General features: G+C 44.4%; 1 pseudogene; it reads right to left on the bottom strand.

Annotated features, from left to right (window-relative positions):
* Positions 1–6485: 6485 nt before the first annotated feature.
* On the bottom strand, positions 6486–6737 carry LOC102732523 (small ribosomal subunit protein eS27-like pseudogene; annotated as a pseudogene).
* Positions 6738–18115: the final 11378 nt, after the last annotated feature.

The following is an 18115-nucleotide window of genomic DNA, read 5'->3' as shown; positions in this document are numbered from 1 at the left end:
AGGCACTTTGTCCGATCACTGCTGTTGCTAGATCCACAACAAAGGTGAACAAGGTGCGGCCGCCACGCTCGAAGGCTCGTGCCTCGAGGGGGAAGTGGATGCTGCCGCACTCACAACGGGGTATGTTGCACGATCGAAGAGGGTGTAAGCTGAGTGTGTGAGACCATCAAGAGGGCAGCATGTACTTCGACCCGCAGACACCAAGGAAGGCTCACAGAGCAAGAGACATTTAGACCGGCATCTTGAAAGATGAGTAGGAGTTTCCCAGGCAGAGGAGGGGGAGAGTGGGTGGAGGTAACCTGCTAAGCAAAGGCATCGGGGTGCCCCACGGCCCAGCGTGTTTGGAAAACTTGGCTTTGAGTCAGGAAAAGAATTCCAGATTCCCTTGAACGTCACTTTATCCTGCTTACCTATGAACCTAATGGTTCTGAATGGCCTCGATAATTTTTTTCAGTATGTGGGCCATCGAGGTGAGTTGCAGATGAGTTTTCCAGCTGCAAAGACGGAGCTCACGGCCACAGCATCTCTCTTCTGTTACCCAGCACCCCTCCTTTTCAAATAGCATTCCAGAAATCTAAAAGGGACCCTTATCTCCGGCAGAAAGTAATCTCTTTTCCTCTCTCACTGTATACATATATATATATGTATACACACACACACACACACATAATTAGCCCCACTGGCGTTGCTAATTACCTTACGTTGGCTAATTCCAATGGCAGCATAATTTTAAAAAAATCACAGGAAAAAGATGGAAATCCCAGAAAAAGGAGCACATAATGTAAACACTAATACTCGGGATATTTGCTTAAACTCGTCTTGGGACAGAGCCTAAGTCATTCCACTGATCAATACACTCACATGAATGTCTGTCATTCCTCTTGTCCGTGTCTCTTAAAATCCACACTCTGTCGCTTACCCTGGAAAAAAAGATTTTTTTCAACGCTGTTGAATTCAGAAATTACGGATTTTTATATTCAAGCCCTGTGAGTTATCTAAAGGCTTTTATTTGATCTGATTATGGCTCCACCTTCCTAAGTGAATGCATCCTCAGAAGCAGCATCGCCTTGTCCGAGATCAGCCGAAATGTCTGTGCATGATCCTGCACTTCTCCTTTCCACGTGCATGTGTGTTAGCCCGGAGCAATGTACATGACTTTGATATTCTTCAATATATGCAAGCTTAATTACAAACTTAGGGGCCTAGGGTAGGTCAGCCCTTCATTATCATTAATGAACCTTCTTCATCTGTACTGAGAGACCTCTAATTGGGTTTATTTCTTAAAGTAGGCATGAAAGCATCCTTCAGAAGTATACTTTGCCAATCTACTTTGTGGGGTAAACCTGCTAATCCACGCAAGCTGGAGGACCCGCGGAAGATAAATAAGTTTCATGACATGAGCTGGTTGAGGAAGCCACAATGAAAATCCACTACATCACAACATATACTTGGTTCCTTAATCTGTAAGTAGAACCTGGCCTTAATTATTCATGATAATAGCCCTTAATATACTAGTCCGCCATAGCGTATTTTGTATCAGTAATGGAGGTCTCTGTCCTTTACGAACTTACTACAACTCTCTGCTATTAAATCTTCATGGAGAGGTGGGGTAAGAGCCTGGCCAGGGTTTTCATGGGAATGTCATGTTCGAAGCGTAATAACCAGGCTTTACTGTTCTGGAGAGACTTTCATCCTAAGGATCTCAAAGCGCTTTACAAGCCTTCATTAGTGCCAGGAATACCCCGAAGTTACCCTGGTTTTACTATCTTTGTTTTATTGGTGAAGAAACAAGACCCAGGCTGGTGAAGTGACTTGCCCAAGGTCACAAAACAGATCAGCCGGACATCTTGCAGGGCTCAGGCAGGTTTAGGTGGTGACTGGTTTTCTCCCGAAGAAACCACTTGAGTGTCTTTTTGAGCTAAAGTCACCGTGGCCGTGGCTTTCAGTGTGTGGGTGGCCCTCCCCCACCTGGTACTCCGGCACGTTCCAGGCACTTAACAGACCCTCGGTGCCTGCTGAAGGGAGAGACTAACAATCATCTTGCTGGTGCTTCCGATGATTCAAAATGCCTTGTGAGTTACTCAGACTCTTTTTTTTCACAATTTCTGTCCCACTTGGTCTAGCTTATGGGAGAGTCCTGCGAAGTATGCTAAATATGCCACCACTCTTACTTTCATATCACACTAAGCAGAAGTGAGTGCTTGCAGGGTTTTGCTCTTAGGAAGAGACAGAGATTGCCATGCCCCATATTATAGGATATTAATAAAAGACCTTCGCTCAAGGCAGGCTCTGCTGTTGTTTTGGAGAGTTCTAGATAATTTAAGTGGTAGGTTCTCCTGCTAAGTCCAGCTATACTTTCTAAACCCTCAAGCTTCAAGAAAATGGAGAAAGAGCTTTGAAAAAGGTATTTTTTTTAATGCCTAGTGACATGTAGACTACGGATCCTACTTTGAGGTTGGTGAGGGTGGATCTTTTTTGTTTGTTTTGCTTTAAATGTGTGTATTTGAACCCAGCGCAGATTTACATTTAAGACATTTTTAAAAGCGTCCGCACTCCCCGTTGTGTGGAATGCCAGGAAACGGGTTCATTCCACGAGGAATGAGCTTTCAGCTCTGTCCTTTGTGACAGATTCCAGAGCGTCTCTACCTTCAGGCAGGCGGGTCACCAGGCCGCTCCGCTGACCCCCCCTAACCTGTACCAGGCTGTCGGCAAGCACTCCTGTCAGCTCTGTTTACTCTGGCAAGACTGATGGCATCCAGGTGGATTTCCCAACCCCCGCGCCTCCTCACTCCGCCCCCACCGCTCCTCTCCGACCCACAGCCCCTCGGCCTTTGCCGGTTGCAGAGATCCCCGTGCAAGCCCGGGCTTCTGGCTCGGCTTCTAGGAGAGCAGGCCCGAGGCGGGGCGGCCACCTGAGTCCTCCACCCCCCTCCCCCCCGGCCATCACCCCCTGCCCCAGCCCCAGAGCGTGTCCTCTGGCCTCTGGGAGAATGTGCCTTTGTGCTTGTCACTGCCCTGGCTTCTCTCTGGACACAGTCACTGGCCTGGGAGGGCTGTGCTGTCAGGCAGATAATCCTGTGAAGCATCTGGAAGGGCCTGGTCAGGAGATGCTCAGCTCAAGAATGTCAGGAGGAGATGGAAGGGTGCCGGAGCCGGGCTCCCGGCTCGGGCCGAGGGTAAACAGGCTGCTTCCTGGTGCACGCAGCCTCGGGTCGGCCGGCACCCTGGGCTGGTGATTGCTGCTGACCTTCAGGACTCGGGATCACCGTGACTGTTAGGTACTGAGAAGTGTTGTTAGGCTTTCCCGGACGTGGCGCTGAGCACTAGGGTCTCGACCACGAGTAAGGCTCCGTTCCCCGGGGAATGTGTGTGTGTGGAGGCGGGGAAGGAGGCGGGCAAGTTAAAAGATAGGAAAGCAAACGCTAAACTCCATGCTACAGAATCCGGAAAGGGAGTGGAGAGGGTGTCCAAAGGCACAAAAGGGACGGGGACATGGGGGCTGGAAAGGAAGAGCATACCTGACAGAAGAGCAGAGGTGTGTTCAGGGACCGTGGCAGAGGGATGTCTGGTGCAAGGGTTCGCATATGGGGGGGGGGGGCGGTGAGGGGTCTGGGAGAAGAGGGTCTTGAGTGCCAGGCAGAGGGGTTATTCAGCAGGCAAAAAGAAAAATGTTCTGGAAGGATTAGCCAGGAAGGTGGGAGACTGGCATGATCCAGGCGGTGTTCTAGAAAATTAATCTGGCATCAGTGTGTAGGTGGAAAGAGACTGAGAGCAGGAAGCCGGTTGATGATAGGAACCCACACATGATTTGATAAGGCCTGCTTAACCTGTTCACAGTCGAGAGCCTTCTTCAACCCCAGAGCCTCCACACCCTTCCATGGTGACCTTCATTCATCCCTCAGGTCTTGGCTTACATGCCACGTTTTCTGGGGAGACCTCCCTGACTGACCCCACCTTAGGCAGGGTTCCCCAAAGCCCCCTTGCTTTGTCCCAATGACCTTATTGTGTTTTGTGTGTGGTTAAAACAACAACGACAAACAACACCTAACATAAAATTTACCATCTTCACTATTTAAATATACAGCTCAGTCATGTTAAGTAAAATCACCATTTTGTGCACGAAGCACCACCATCCACCTCCAGAACTCATTTATCTTGCAAAACTGAAATTCCATATCCATCTACAGCTCCCCTTTTCCCTCTCCCCCAGCCCCTGGCCACCACCCTTCTGCTTTCTGTCTCTGTGAATTTAACTACCCTTAGGTACCTCATATAACAAGTGGAATCATACAGTACTTGTCTTTTAGTCTAGCCAGTGTTTGGCTACTTCACTTAGTGTAATGTCCTCAAGGTTCATCCGTATGATAGCATGTGACAGGATTTCCATCCTTTGTAAGGTGAAATAATATTCCATTCCGTAAATATCCACGATAGATAGATAGATATAGATAGATAGATAGATCATATTTTGTTTACCCATTCACCCATTCATGAAAATTGGCAGACTTTTTATTTTTAAATAAAATGGACTCTGATAGAATAAAACAGAACAGAATAAAAATAGGAGAGTGCATTCTTGTAATAAGGGTATGTATTGAGTTGAGAGCCCCTTATCAGAACGCCTATATAACAAGGTTGGCAAGATGGGAAACAAAATTTAGGAACATGAAAACTCCCTCCTCTCTCTTGTATAACAGCGCAAGCGTGCAGGGGGGGTATGGATGACTTTTCTCACCTCAAACCACCAAAATGAGCAAAAGAGGAGTGAGAAAGTGCTACTTCTCCCGGCCACATTTTTGCAGGCATTTTCCACCCTGTGACACTCTCTGTGTGGCAATATGCATGGGCTGGCTGACTAGAACCAGTCCTCCTACCTGCGTGATCCTAGAGGCGCTCACCGAATCAGAATGTAGTCTTCTGCTACTCAGCTTCCCTGGCCACTGGAGGCCCAATTTAGGAGCCATGAGCCTTTTGCCTCTCGGCGTCCTTCCATTTTATGCTCCTCGCACCACATTTTTTTTTTTAAAGATTTTATTTATTTATTTTGAGAGAGAGAGAATGAGAGAGAGCAAGCACATGAGAGGGGGGAGGGTCAGAGGGAGAAGCAGACTCCCCGCCGAGCAGGGAGCCCAATGCGGGACTCGATCCAGGGACTCCAGGATCATGACCTGAGCCGAAGGCAGTCGCTTAACCAACGGAGCCACCCAGGTGCCCCCTTGCACCGCATATTAAACCCTGGACAGGAGTCCTTCCTTAAGAGCAGGCCAGTTGTCTGAAAGGTTTATACCTTGCAGCCACAAAGTGTAAGGAGGGACACACACACACACACACACACACACGTGTATGTACACACACACAAACACACACACACACACACATGCACGCATACCCTGGGGCCACAGAAGCAAAGGGGAGAGGTTGCAATCATACCTTGGTGACTGTGGGATGGTAAGGAGAGGATATAGGGGTAACCATCACCTCAAATCTTTTCCCTAGCCATCGGCAGAGACATCACCACCACCTCCACCGTATTTTCCCTTTGTTCTGGCTGTTACACAGATGTGGAATGATGTAAGTGTGCACTGAGGTCCGGGGCCTCCATGGATGCAGCGAGGTCCTCTGTTGACCTATGTCTGGCGCCCTTGATTGCCCGCAGGCCCCAGGACTGCACTGGACCGGGAACAGAGTCATTAATAAATACCCCTGCCTGAGAAAACCAACCAAATCTGTATAAACAAGAACTGTGAGCTGGAAATAACACTGGTAGTTGGTTAACATAATAGTCACATCCCTTGAGATACATCTACAATTCAAAGATCCATAAGGCATTTAGGTGTAGATAAAAGCTGCGGTTGGGATGCTAATGTGTAATATGATTATGCTAATTTTCAATATAGGTGATAACATAGAAATTCAAAATTAAAGAACCATATCTGACACTTGCTTGTTGTAGGTGAACTTTAAAATTGCTCTGGGAACTCAGAACACCTTACTGAGATGTAGAGACACCAAAGACATGAATTGATACTGAACTTCCAATATAAATTATACATTTAGAAGCAGGACTCCAGTCAAAATAGGGTTAAGGTCATACTTTGAGATCCTCTTTACCTCGACAGGTGACAATGATAGATAAAATGTAAAAACGAAACACGACAAATGCGTAGCCAAGCTCAAAAAGAAAACAAATAATTCCAAGGACTCTAAATTATTCAGAAATACTAGCTGACAAGTGGTAAGCAAAGTTGATGGGTTCAAAAGTACCCCATGAGAGACAGGAGACCAAAGCCAGGATCGTTACAAAACAGCCCAGATTCAAACACTGGTGGCTTCTCTCCAGCCCAGGATACCAGGTGGAGCTTCTCCCACATCCCTAGGTAGGTGGCTTCTTAAGAGTCAGAGGTCCAGGTGATAGTCTTAGCATATTTTTTAGCCAAAATGTGATTATTGGAATGATTTCCCACTCGCCTTGATTCGGGGTGCTTTTAGTGCTGCTTCCTTACGAAGAAGCAACCTTCTGTAAGCCTTGCTTTCCCTCCTGTAGGCTGGCAAAGGACAGTGGGGCAGCCAACCCACACAACCGCTGTTTGTGCATGGCTAAAGATGGTGATGATTTTATAGCATCCTGGGCACTTCACACCCATGAGGTAGGAATTGGGGCTCTGTACCAGGCCCTTCTTCTTGGGCTTCCTCTTTTCTTCCAGGGATGGGTGGAGGAGGTCCTTCACAAGGGGCATGTTCTTGTGGGGAGGTCGTTACCACCAGAAAGGCCATATTTTTCTTCCAGGCTTCCTTAATGGGTCAGGGAGTCCCACTTCAATCTCAATTGTATATAGTGATCCTAGATTTGATTACGACTCTTGCATTAAGTTTTAAATCAACAGTGAGTAGGTGAATTCATTCCAGCTGACATGACAAGAATACAGCTGCCTGAAAATGACTATAAGATGACAATTTTAGGGTCTTCAGAGGGATAAGTGAATGAATAACATCCATAAAAGGATAAAAAAGCTATGAAACAAAACAGGCAGAAACAAAGCAAGAACAGGAGAATATGAAAAAGAATGTATAATAAATCTTAGAACTGAAAAATATATTCACTAAGGCAAAAAAAGTATTCCTCTGTATTGGACAGAAAAAGAAAAGTAGCAGATTGAGAGATAGTACCAGGAATTTACCCAGCACAATAAAGATAGATTACAAAGAGAGTTCAGAACACAGGGGATGGATAGAGAGGTTCCAGCAAGTTCTAGCATAGATCTAATAATAGTCTGAAGTAAGAGGATGGTGAAGATGAGAACAACAGTTGAAAAATGTTGGCTGAGATTTTTTTCCTCATAGTGAAAGAATAAACACACCGAATACAGAGCATGCAAGTAAATCATTCCTAGATACATCATATGAAGCTGCAAAAAATCAAGGATAAAAAGGAAAAAAAACATCAAAGTGACATTAGAGGCAAGACAGATTCTGCAACGGGGTATTAGACCAAGAGTGGACCACGCACGAGCAGTATCAGAAGCCAGAAGACTTACAATGGAATAATGTGGTCGATGTGCTAAAAGAAAAAAAGAATCTGTTCAGAATTCTAAAGTATCATTCACAAGTAAGAGCAAAAGAAAAGCTTTTTCAGATTTGCAAAGTCAAAGGGCACTTGCCCTTCACAGATCCTCACTGAAAAGACTACCAAAGGACTTAATTCAGCAAGAAGAAAAGTGAACCCAAAGGGATGGGATGGAGTATGAAAAAAGAAAGCCCAAATGAGGGGGAAGATATAATGATAGATGAACTGTGGACTGTAAATTTGGGTAGAAGTTATCTGAAGATGTTTAAGATAAGAAGGAAATGTTGTAACATGAGCCAACACAAAGAAATAATTCTCCAGCATGAATAAGAAAACACTTGGTCTGCACTAGATTTGCTCTGTTCAGCCATCCACCAGAAGTGGGCTGAGCAACCTGCACCTATTAATTGATTATACTCCAGTCTTATTCCAAGAAAGATTTAAGTTAGCTAACCTGCAGCTATTCCTGGTCTTCATTTTCAGATCCAGGAACTTCCTAAGGGAGTCGTTGGCAGCCTTTTGGTTGAACCTTTGGCACTACTCCCAGGGAGAGCTCTCCATGTTCAAATGAATCATGGGATGTGGGTTTTTTTTTTTTTTTTTTAGAAATCCAGTCCCTCTAGGCTTCCAGACAAACACACTAAAGACTTTTAGAAAAACTCAAAGGAACATAGGACCTATGAAAAAATTCCGCAGCAACTGAAGAATATGGAAGACCCCAAAGGAAAATCTTCCTCTTCACATAGGTTAACATGAAGATAAAGCTGCTTTCTATTTCCAATGAGATAAAGGAATTCATTATACCAATAAACAGGTCAGCACAAAAAGAGAATGCCACAAAATTATTCCCAGAATAGCTGAGATTGGGTCTTCATTAAAAGCAGTAAGAGAGGTGGTGCCTGGGTGGCTCAGTCGTTAAGCGTCTGCCTTCGGCTCAGGTCATGATCCCAGGGTCCTGGGATCGAGCCCCGCATCGGGCTCCCTGGTCTGCGGGAAGCCTGCTTCTCCCCCTCCCACTCCCCCTGCTTGTGTTCTCTCTCTTGCTGTGTATCTCTCTCTGTCAAATAAATAAAATCTTAAAAAAAAAAAAAAAGCAGTAAGAGAGAATGAAAACTGCAGAGAAGCTCTTCATCCAAATAGATGATAATACCAAGCATTATATACCAAAAGCTGGATAAATCAATACAAAATATTTTAAATGAAGCAAAAGAAGACAATATATATGAAGAATAGGACACTGACCTGACCACCAAACTGTGAATAAAACTTTCCTGATAGGAGCGCCTGGGTGGCTCAGTCGTTAAGAGTCTGCCTTCGGCTCAGGTCATGATCCCAGGGTCCTGGGATCGAGCCCCGCATCGGGCTCCCTGCTCCGCGGGAAGCCTGCTTCTCCCTCTCCCACTCCCCCTGCTTGTGTCTCTCTCTGTCAAATAAATAAATAAAATCTTTAAAAAACAAAAACAAAAAAACTTTCCTGATAAAGAAGGAACAGCTGATTAAGAATAGATTAGAGACTCCTGGCTGGCTTGGTCCATGGGCGTGTGACTCTTAATCTCAGGGTTGTGACTTCAAGCCCCATGTTGGGCATGGAGCCTACTTTAAAATAAAATTTTAAAAAAGAATAGGTTATAAAAGTTCCCAGAATTTGGCAGGGAAAAAATTGACTTTGGAAATCAGGAGGACTTGCCTTATCCCAGATAAGAGCAATAAAAAGGAAATAATATTAATACATATCCTCATGTATTCTTTAACCTCAAGGGGAAAAAATACTCAAAAGGGTTAAAAATCAAGCTTGCTTTATATGTCTCTTCTGAAATAGCCAACGTTCAAATAGAAGAAACGCCTATAGTCCAATAAGATGTAGACGTGACCCACGAGGATTTCATTTCTAGTCATGGGTTGTTCATATATAAGGGAAATTGAAAGACATTTTAAGATTTGCAGAGACTCAAAAGTATCAATAAGCTTAGTACTGTGTATGCAGATATTCTTCAAGAGTGTGCAAGTCACTGGTCAGAATTAGTGAAGGAACTATTAATTGGGAAGTTATGATTACAAAAAAAATAGTGATTGTTACTGAAATCAAGTTATGGACTTAAGTATAAAAATCTACGTTAGGTTTTTACAATGAACAGGGGGAAAGTGAATGTTATCTAAATAACTGATACAGATATTGGAACAGAAGGAAAATCCTTTTAAAAGAATAAAAAGAGGATGTTTTATATTGCAGCGTGCAGCTCCGAAGAGGACTCCATAGAGCCCCTCCCCCGGGGTGTTCAGGTCTTTGTGAAATCTCCCTACGCTGCGGTGTGAGCTGGACACTCTTCTAACAGAGTGGAGCAGAAGGGATGGAATGTCACCTCTGAGATTAGGTTCCAGAAAGACTCTGGCTTCCATCTTGCTCACCATGTCTTGTTCTCTCTTGCTTTCTCCCTTGCTCGCTCTGAGCAAAGCACCACCATGTTGAGCTGCCCCCATGGATAGACCCACGTGGCAAGAAACTGTAACTCTGGCAAACAGCCAGCCAGGATCTGACGCCTGCCAACAGCCGCATGAGTGAGCTTGGAAGTGGATCTTTTGAGGCCTGCCAATAGCCACATGGGTGAGCTTGGAAGCAAATGCTCCCCCAGTTGACTGCAGTCTTACTGGAGACTGAGCCAGAGGACCCCCAGCTAAGCCATGGTCCCGAGACTAAATAGTTAGTTGTCTTGAGCCACCACATTTTAGGATAATTTGTTACATGGCAATATATAGCTATAATCTGATTAGATTTTCAACTTTAGAAGAACAGGAAAGGTAAGGAAAGAAGAAGGAGGCTCAGAAGGGCATAATATTTCTTTTTTCCATGAAGGGGAGTCAGAAGATACCAGCTTTGGTTGAGTACAGAACAGAAGTTTACAAAATGTTTCAAGAAAATTGTTACTGGGTGAACAATATGGTGAGGGGCTTCCAAGTCGCCAAAAGTAAACAGGGTTCCTTTCATATGTCAGCACAGAAACAGAGAGAACGACTAAAGGCAGCACATCACGAAGAAATCTTTCAAGTCAGAACAAGGGTAGCGCTTAGATCGGGTGCTATTTTAGAGAGCCAGGATACTCAAGTTCGTTTAAAAAAGAGAATGCAACAATATAGACTTATTCCATAAACAAGCATCTATTGAGTGCCTTCTGGGATACCTGGTGAGCTGGGCAGATTTCTATCTGATGGTGAATACAAATAAGCAATTGCAACACGGAATAGTAAGTGCAACAACCAGAAAAGTACAGAACATAAGAAAGCTGATTGATGGGACTCTTTCTACCTTGGTATTGTTAACCCTTTCAGTTTGGGACTGCCCACAGCTCAGCGCCCTCCTCCAAGTAGCCTTCAAGATTCCCAAGCCCTAACCCTAACACACACATACACACAGGACTGCAATGAAAACTTTTAATTCACTGTTACTAGGTTGTGATTAAATAGAGTTTGCACACAAAAAAAGAATTCAAGAATAGAGAATATGGGTAATACAACTTTAAGGTAGAATTAGGAGATGATATTTTATAAGCAGAAACACAAGTTATTTTTGACAAAGCCCTGTGAATAAATTCACGCAAGTAGAAATTACATCAGCCATAATCTCTGGTCATAATGTCGTAAAGTAAGAAATCATAAGCTAAAGACAAAAAAAAAAAAAGCCATCAATCAACTGGAAAACCTTATGTAATATCTGGCTCACAGGAAAATAACATAAGAAGAGAGGGTTTAGAAAAAAAGGTTATGGAAATATTACACAAGAAGACACAGGAAATGTGACTAATGATATACCAGCGTTGAACTAACAGAATGAAATTATTTTTTGAAAGAATTTAGCATTCAATGTAAGCTGCTAGAAATAGAATGAAAAAGAAGTCCTAAGGAAAATAAGAGGAAGGAAATAATAAAGATGAAAGAAGCTGACTCTGAAGAAACAATTAACATGGACAAGATAGTGGCCAATCCCTTAAGAGGAAAAAAAGGAAACACAACCAGAATTGAGACAATTGACATAAGGAGAGCGACAATGTATTTTAAAGTTATTATGTGATTGTACATAACTATGTACAAACTACGTATGGGATTTTAAAATAGCAATTAGGGGCGCCTGGGTGGCTCAGTTGGTTAAGCGACTGCCTTCAGCTCAGGTCATGATCCCACGGTCCTGGGATCGAGTCCCGCATCGGGCTCCCTGCTCTGCGGGGAGCCTGCTTCTCCCTCTCCCACTCCCCCTGCTTGTGTTCCCTCTCTCGCTGTGTCTCTCTCTGTCAAATGGATAAATAAAATCTTTAAAAAATAAATAAATAAATAAAATAAAATAAAATAGCAATTAGGTGGACATTGCTCCCTAGAAGTAAATAAATAATTGAAGTAGAAGAAGCAGGAAACTCAGAAAGAAGAAAACGAGTTGAAAAAACAGTTGTGGGCGCCTGGGTGGCTCAGTCGTTAAGCGTCTGCCTTCGGCTCAGGTCATGATCCCGGGGTCCTGGGATCGAGTCCCACATCGGGCTCCTTGCTCAGCACAGAGCCTGCCTCTCCCTCTGCCTGCCTGCCACTCCCCCTGCTTATGCTCTCTCTCTCTCTCACTCTCTCTGTGTCAAATAAATAAATAAAATCTTTTTAAAAAAAAAGAAAAAACAGTTGTAAAAACAAAACTTCTACCCCTGTCGCCAGGTATCAGGAAGAAGTGAGTAGAAAGGTGGATGCTGTCAAATCTTACAGAAGCAGATCATTTCCATGTTAGAAAAACTTTTCCATGGCACTGGGGAAAATGGGCAGCTACCAACTGATTGTACAAAATAAACATGTCTAAGGAGTCCAGACTTCTCTGACTTCATATACACCTACTACAAGCCAATTTCCTTTATATAAATACAAAAACCTAAAATGGATGGAATGCCATGGGACGTGGACTATACAGTCCTACATCATTTATTGGGTACCTATTGCTGGGCACAGGGGGTACTTTGACACCATGCTAAACCCTGGGAAATCCTATGTCAGTGAGATACGGTCCTTGCCATCCAGGAGCTCATGGTCTCATGGAGAGGAGACACATTAAAAACAACAACAACAACAATAATTAAAATGTGTTACATGCAAATGAAATCATTCTCAGAGTGTAGCGTGGAGTGGGGACATCTAGCCCAGCAAGGAAAGGTTAAACAGGGGGCTCCCGGTAAAGATTTCCCCAGAGGACAGTGTGCTTGAGCTAAGTCTCAAGGAAGAGTAGAAATTAGCCAAAAGGGAGGTGCAGGGAGTGATGCTCTACCTCAGTGCGTGAGGCTATCCCAGGCATGGGGAACAGGCATTCTTAGAACAATCTATGCACCTCGATGGTCTTTGCCTCCCGTTTCTCACGTTGATTTCATCGGGTCTAAACCAAAAGTGGCAGAGCATGAAGCATAAACAAAGCAGGTGGCTGTCGACAGAACTTGAGAAACATGAAAAGGGCAGGTGGAGGAAGAGGAGCCCATGAAGGACATGGAATAATAGTGAGAGGAACAAACAAAACCAGGAGTACAGGAGGCCATGGCAAGCAGGGAGACGGTGGTCCACAGAGACCAGTACGGGGGAGAGTGCGAGCAACTGAGGAAGGCCTGTTAGATTAGAAATCAAGGATCGAGATGGGAAGTGCAGACGAGTTTGAAAAGCTGGGGCAACAAGAAGAGAAAGTGGACGCGGTGTGAGATCAAGGGAATGTTCTGGGTTTGGCTTTCAAGGTTGTTTCTGATATTTGCTGCTGCATACCAAACCGCTCTAAAACTTAGGACTTAAGGGGCGCCTGGGTGGCTCAGTTGGTTAAGCGACTGCCTTCGGCTCAGGTCATGATCCTGGAGTCCCGGGATCGAGTCCCGCATCGGGCTCCCTGCTCGGCGGGGAGTCTGCTTCTCCCTCTGACCCTCCTCCCTCTCATGCTCTCTGTCTCTCATTCTCTCTGTCTCAAATAAATAAATAAAATCTTTTTAAAAAAAATAAATAAATAAAATAAAACTTAGGACTTAAATCAAGGATTTTTTATTTCTCAGGATTCTGTGAATGAATACGGCAGCTCTTCCACTGGTCTCCCCTGTGGTCACTCTCAGGGCTGTATACAGCTGGTGGGTCACCTGCTTGGGAAGGTGGGGACACTAGGCTTCTCTGTCTGCAGAGAGTGGTCTCAGATCCTCTCTCCCAGAGTGGTCACTCACGCTCCAGGGTCTCTGCCACATGGCCATTCTCTCTAGCAGGACAGTCTATAGACTTTCTTAGATATGGTGGCCGGGCTCCCAAAGGGAATAATCCAAGAGAGATAAGCTCAGTATGCACACACTTGCCAAGGTTCTGCTTGCACCACACCTGCTAAATGACCTTTTACCCAAAACGAATTACATGATCAAGCCTAGAGTCCACCTGGAAGGGGACTACTCAAGGGTGTGCACACAGGGAGAACGGGGAGGGGAGATCTATGGATACAATAGTCCATTATCAGGGTGTTTTTTTCCCTTAATATGGGAGAGAGTTAAAAATGTTTATAGGTGGAACCCAGGCTAATTGAAAGGGAGGCATTGAAGATACAATCAAAAGAGATTCTTACTAACAGGGTCCCCGAGGATGTGCTTGGTGGGAGGACAGAGAGGAACACCATCCTCTGAGGCTGGGAGAAGAGAGATTAAAAAGGGGTTGGGGATGTGTTTTGGTTAAATCGCTGAGGGGAGGAAAAGGGGGGGTGTCCATGGAAATGCGGCACTGGGGTAGAGATTTGACATGTGGGAACACCAACTCCACCGCCATCTTGCTTCTCCATCAACACTCAGTCTGCATGTTGAAGCCAAGGAGGCCAATTATAGTATTGATCTGGGTATAGAACTTGGTTGTTGGATGCTGCAGGAGGATAGTGGTGCCAGGGAATTGTGGGTTACTGGAGAGAGTTATCTGAATCATAGAAACAGGGTTCTGAGTCCGTTGGTCAGAAAGAGAGGCCAGGAGAGAACTGATAGAGGATAGAGCCAGGAAACTGGAGGTCTCTCTAGATTCAAAATACACTCAGGTGTGAGGGAAGATGTGAGAAAGAGAAGAGAAGGTGAAGCCCAAGGAGGGCCAAGGATTGTAGGGCTGGATTATGGGATGGGCAGACCACGTGAACATGGATATCCAGGAATTAACGAAGGCCCCAGTGGGGCGCCAAGCTCTAAGCCAGTCCCCAGTGTCAGCAATGAGTGAAGGGGGTGACAGGAAGGGACAGTCCTGCTGAGGGGCTGTTCGTGAAGGCAGGGACTGGGTCTGTTGTATCCTCAGGCACCGGAACAGTGCCTGGCACCTAGAAGCACTCAGTACTAAGAGTTATTTGTGGGATAAACAAATGACTCTTATCCTCAGTTTATGGATAAGAAAACCGGGGCTCCCGAAGGTTGAATGTGTTGCTCCAAGTTACACCGCTACGGTTCAGCCAGCCAGAGCGTCCTACCTCCTTACCAAACCACACTGTGGATTTCCTTCTCAACCCTCCAAGAGGCAGCTCATGATTTTATTATCTCAAAACTATTTAAATGGCATTTGTCATTCCTTGGGCACTGGGATGGAATATCCCGAAGTTGAATGAATACAGGGAGTGGTTTTATAAAAAAAAAAATCTTCCTTGAGGCCTAGAGGGATTTACTCACTTATTGGAAATACATCACATGTCTTTTCTAGGCACATCCAAGGAAGCTGGTCCTGTAACCATATCCTTGCCAGTTGGCCAACATTTCATTATTCTCTCTTCTTCTGCGGTCATGGTCTCATCTTCTTTGTTAAGACTCAGAAAATCAGGAAGAAATACATACACACATGAGAGCTGTCCACCCATTAGTCACCATAGTTTTTTCCACAGACTCTGTAGGATTAAAGAAATTAATTAGCCTTCAGCCAAGCAGATCTGAGGCTGTTCAAGCCTTCCTATCATCCTTAAAGAAAAATGAAAACATCTCCCCAAAGGCTATTGTCCGTTATGGAATCCAACTTAAGAAGGAGGGTGGTGACATGCTCCTCTTTCCCACTGGACCAAATTTCAAAGCTTCAAATGTGTGGTAAATCTAACCAAAGATAAAGATTTGCAGGTGTTTTTTTGCATAAAAGCAAGAAGGGCAGATGTATCTGGAACGTGCTTCTAGCCAAATGGGACATCTGCAATCCATTAGGGGTGTCCCGAAGAGAGAAAGTGAGAGGAGAGGTTCAAGCAGAAAGCCTGCTCTGTAGAAACACGAGCATGAAGATGTGTGTGGACCCGGCCGTCAGGATCTGAAGACCCCGGGCTTCTACAAAACGTTACCTTTCCAGGGGTAAACTCACATCTCTGCCAAATACCCCAGTTCCTCTTTTTTCTCTCCTCCTCCCAAGTTATCTTTGAAATGTCAGTGCCTTCTCTTTACTCAAGTACACCTACATGTTTTAGTGTTTAAGACTTGGCAGTCACCTCAGATAAAGAGAACATTCCCCTTGGAACGCGCAGACTTTCCTTTCCCAACACTCATGAAGAACGACCCGTGTCCTGACTCGGCTTCTTGCACTGCAGCAGAACAAAGCAAAATTGTCACCAGGGGCATTACTTGCGGGTTACTCACTGGCTGTTACACACCTTGCTTCAGACTCCCAAGGAAACCACTAGCTTTTATTAAAGCGTGTGTAGCAAAGCCTGTTGCAAAATACCCATGGCTGTGAACATGATGGGAAGGTGTGTAACTCCAGAATGGGCATGAAGAAAGTCACTGGATTTTGTTCAAATCGAGGATCATTGCCCAGGGCTTGCTTTTGGCCTCCTTTTCGCGGCCTGCCGTTGAACTTCAGTGACTGGGCCCGAATGGAGCGTCCCGTGGAACAAGGGGGCTCCTTAAATACGTTCCTTCACTGAGCGGACCAGGTCTGTTTCCTGTGGAACGGCTCTTCCGTGCTTACTGGCCTTTTGATAAACTATTAGTGCTGGGGCCTTTTGTTAATGACTAAACTCCTGGTGACAGGGGGGAAAAAAAAACAAACCCCGGCCTGTTGAAACTTGTGTTGTAATTTGAGGATTAAAAGCCACACCTCTGGGAAACATCAGTATCAAAGCTGATTCGGTGTGGAAGACAAGGTGTTAGAAGCCACAGTTTGACAAAGTGGATTTCCAAGTGCAGTTAGCAATTACATTTGTAGAAGTCCTCAATTATGCCATTTACAAGAAAGTACTTTTAAGAAGCTACAAGTCAGGAATGTGTTTTTAAATCTCTTCATTTATACATTTATAGGGAAAGCCCATATTTATGAAGCACCTACTGGTAAAGAACACTGTGCTAGCTACCGTGAAAAGCAACAGATCTTACTCTCCAAAATCTCAAAAGCCAAGGAAGAAAAGTCTCTTCAAAAATTAAAATATGTAGTCAGTGCATTTCTGGAAAATACTTAAGATCAAGGAGAAAATCATGACTCCAGCATCAACGTGCTCTGATTGGAAGAACCTCCTCACTTGGCCCAGGGTTTGTGGATTGAGGGCCTGTATCAGAAGAGTGTCTCCTGACCCTCTTGATCACCAGTGTCATCTAAAAGTGAAAGAACAAAGACTGTTATGCCAGAGGACACTTAGTATTTCATTTATCCTTCATCCCAAAATAATCTTCCAGTAAAACTGAATGTAAGTTTCTGTATCAGTTGAGGACCTTTCTACTCACAAAATGAACAACAACAAAAAAAATCTCACATTGGCTTAAATGATAAAAATGATTTAATTGTTCACAAATTTAAAAGGCCAAAGGCTTCAGGCATGGTTTGATCAGGGCTTCAGCTGACTTTACCCGCAATTCTCTCAACTCTACTCAACTCCATGTGTCAGTTCCATTCCCTTTCTGATTTTCCTTTATTATCACAGGATGCTGCCAGAAACAATAGGGATCACATGGCTTTTTTCTTCACAACTGTAGGAAAAGAACAACTTGGCTTCTCATGACCACCAAACAAAAGTCCTGAGCTTTGAGCTGATTGGGCCACTCTGGAGCCAATCTCTGTGGCCAGAAAAATATCTGGGTGCTGATTGGTTTACGCACGGGTTACCTACACCAATCACCTGTGGGATTGAGGTTGGGTACCTCCCCAGAGGATGTGGCTGCTACCTGCTAGGGAAGGAATAGAACAGAGGTTTGAGGAGGCAATCCCAGCGTAGTGTCTGCTACAGTCCTTTTTTATACACAGAGTCTGGATCACTAATTGATTTTTATTCACTATCAGATACAAGCTCTGTAAAGAGAAATCCATTTCCTCTATAAACTTGCCAAATCAGATATTTAAAGATGGCTTTACTTTTTCAAAAACATAGCAAAATGGGTTAACTCTGTTTGTTTTTTCATAGCTCTCTTTCCCTGAAGAATACATTGAAAACCCCAAAGAAATGTTTTTGAAGTTTGATGTAAGTTAGTAATTGAGGATGATTTAAAATCTGTCCTATAGCCCATCTTCCCTAGCCCTTTCTTCCCAATTTCCAAAAGCAACATGAAACCAAGTTGGAATTCTCTGTTACAGAAACCCAAATATTTTCTCCAAAGGTTTAGATAA

This window comes from Leptonychotes weddellii, chromosome 9 (genome assembly GCF_054177405.1).
Source record: "Leptonychotes weddellii isolate Sample4059 chromosome 9, ASM5417740v2, whole genome shotgun sequence".
Lineage (NCBI taxonomy): Eukaryota > Metazoa > Chordata > Mammalia > Carnivora > Phocidae > Leptonychotes > Leptonychotes weddellii.
Note: the sequence above shows the minus strand (reverse complement) of the source record. Positions and strands in the feature narration are given on the sequence as shown.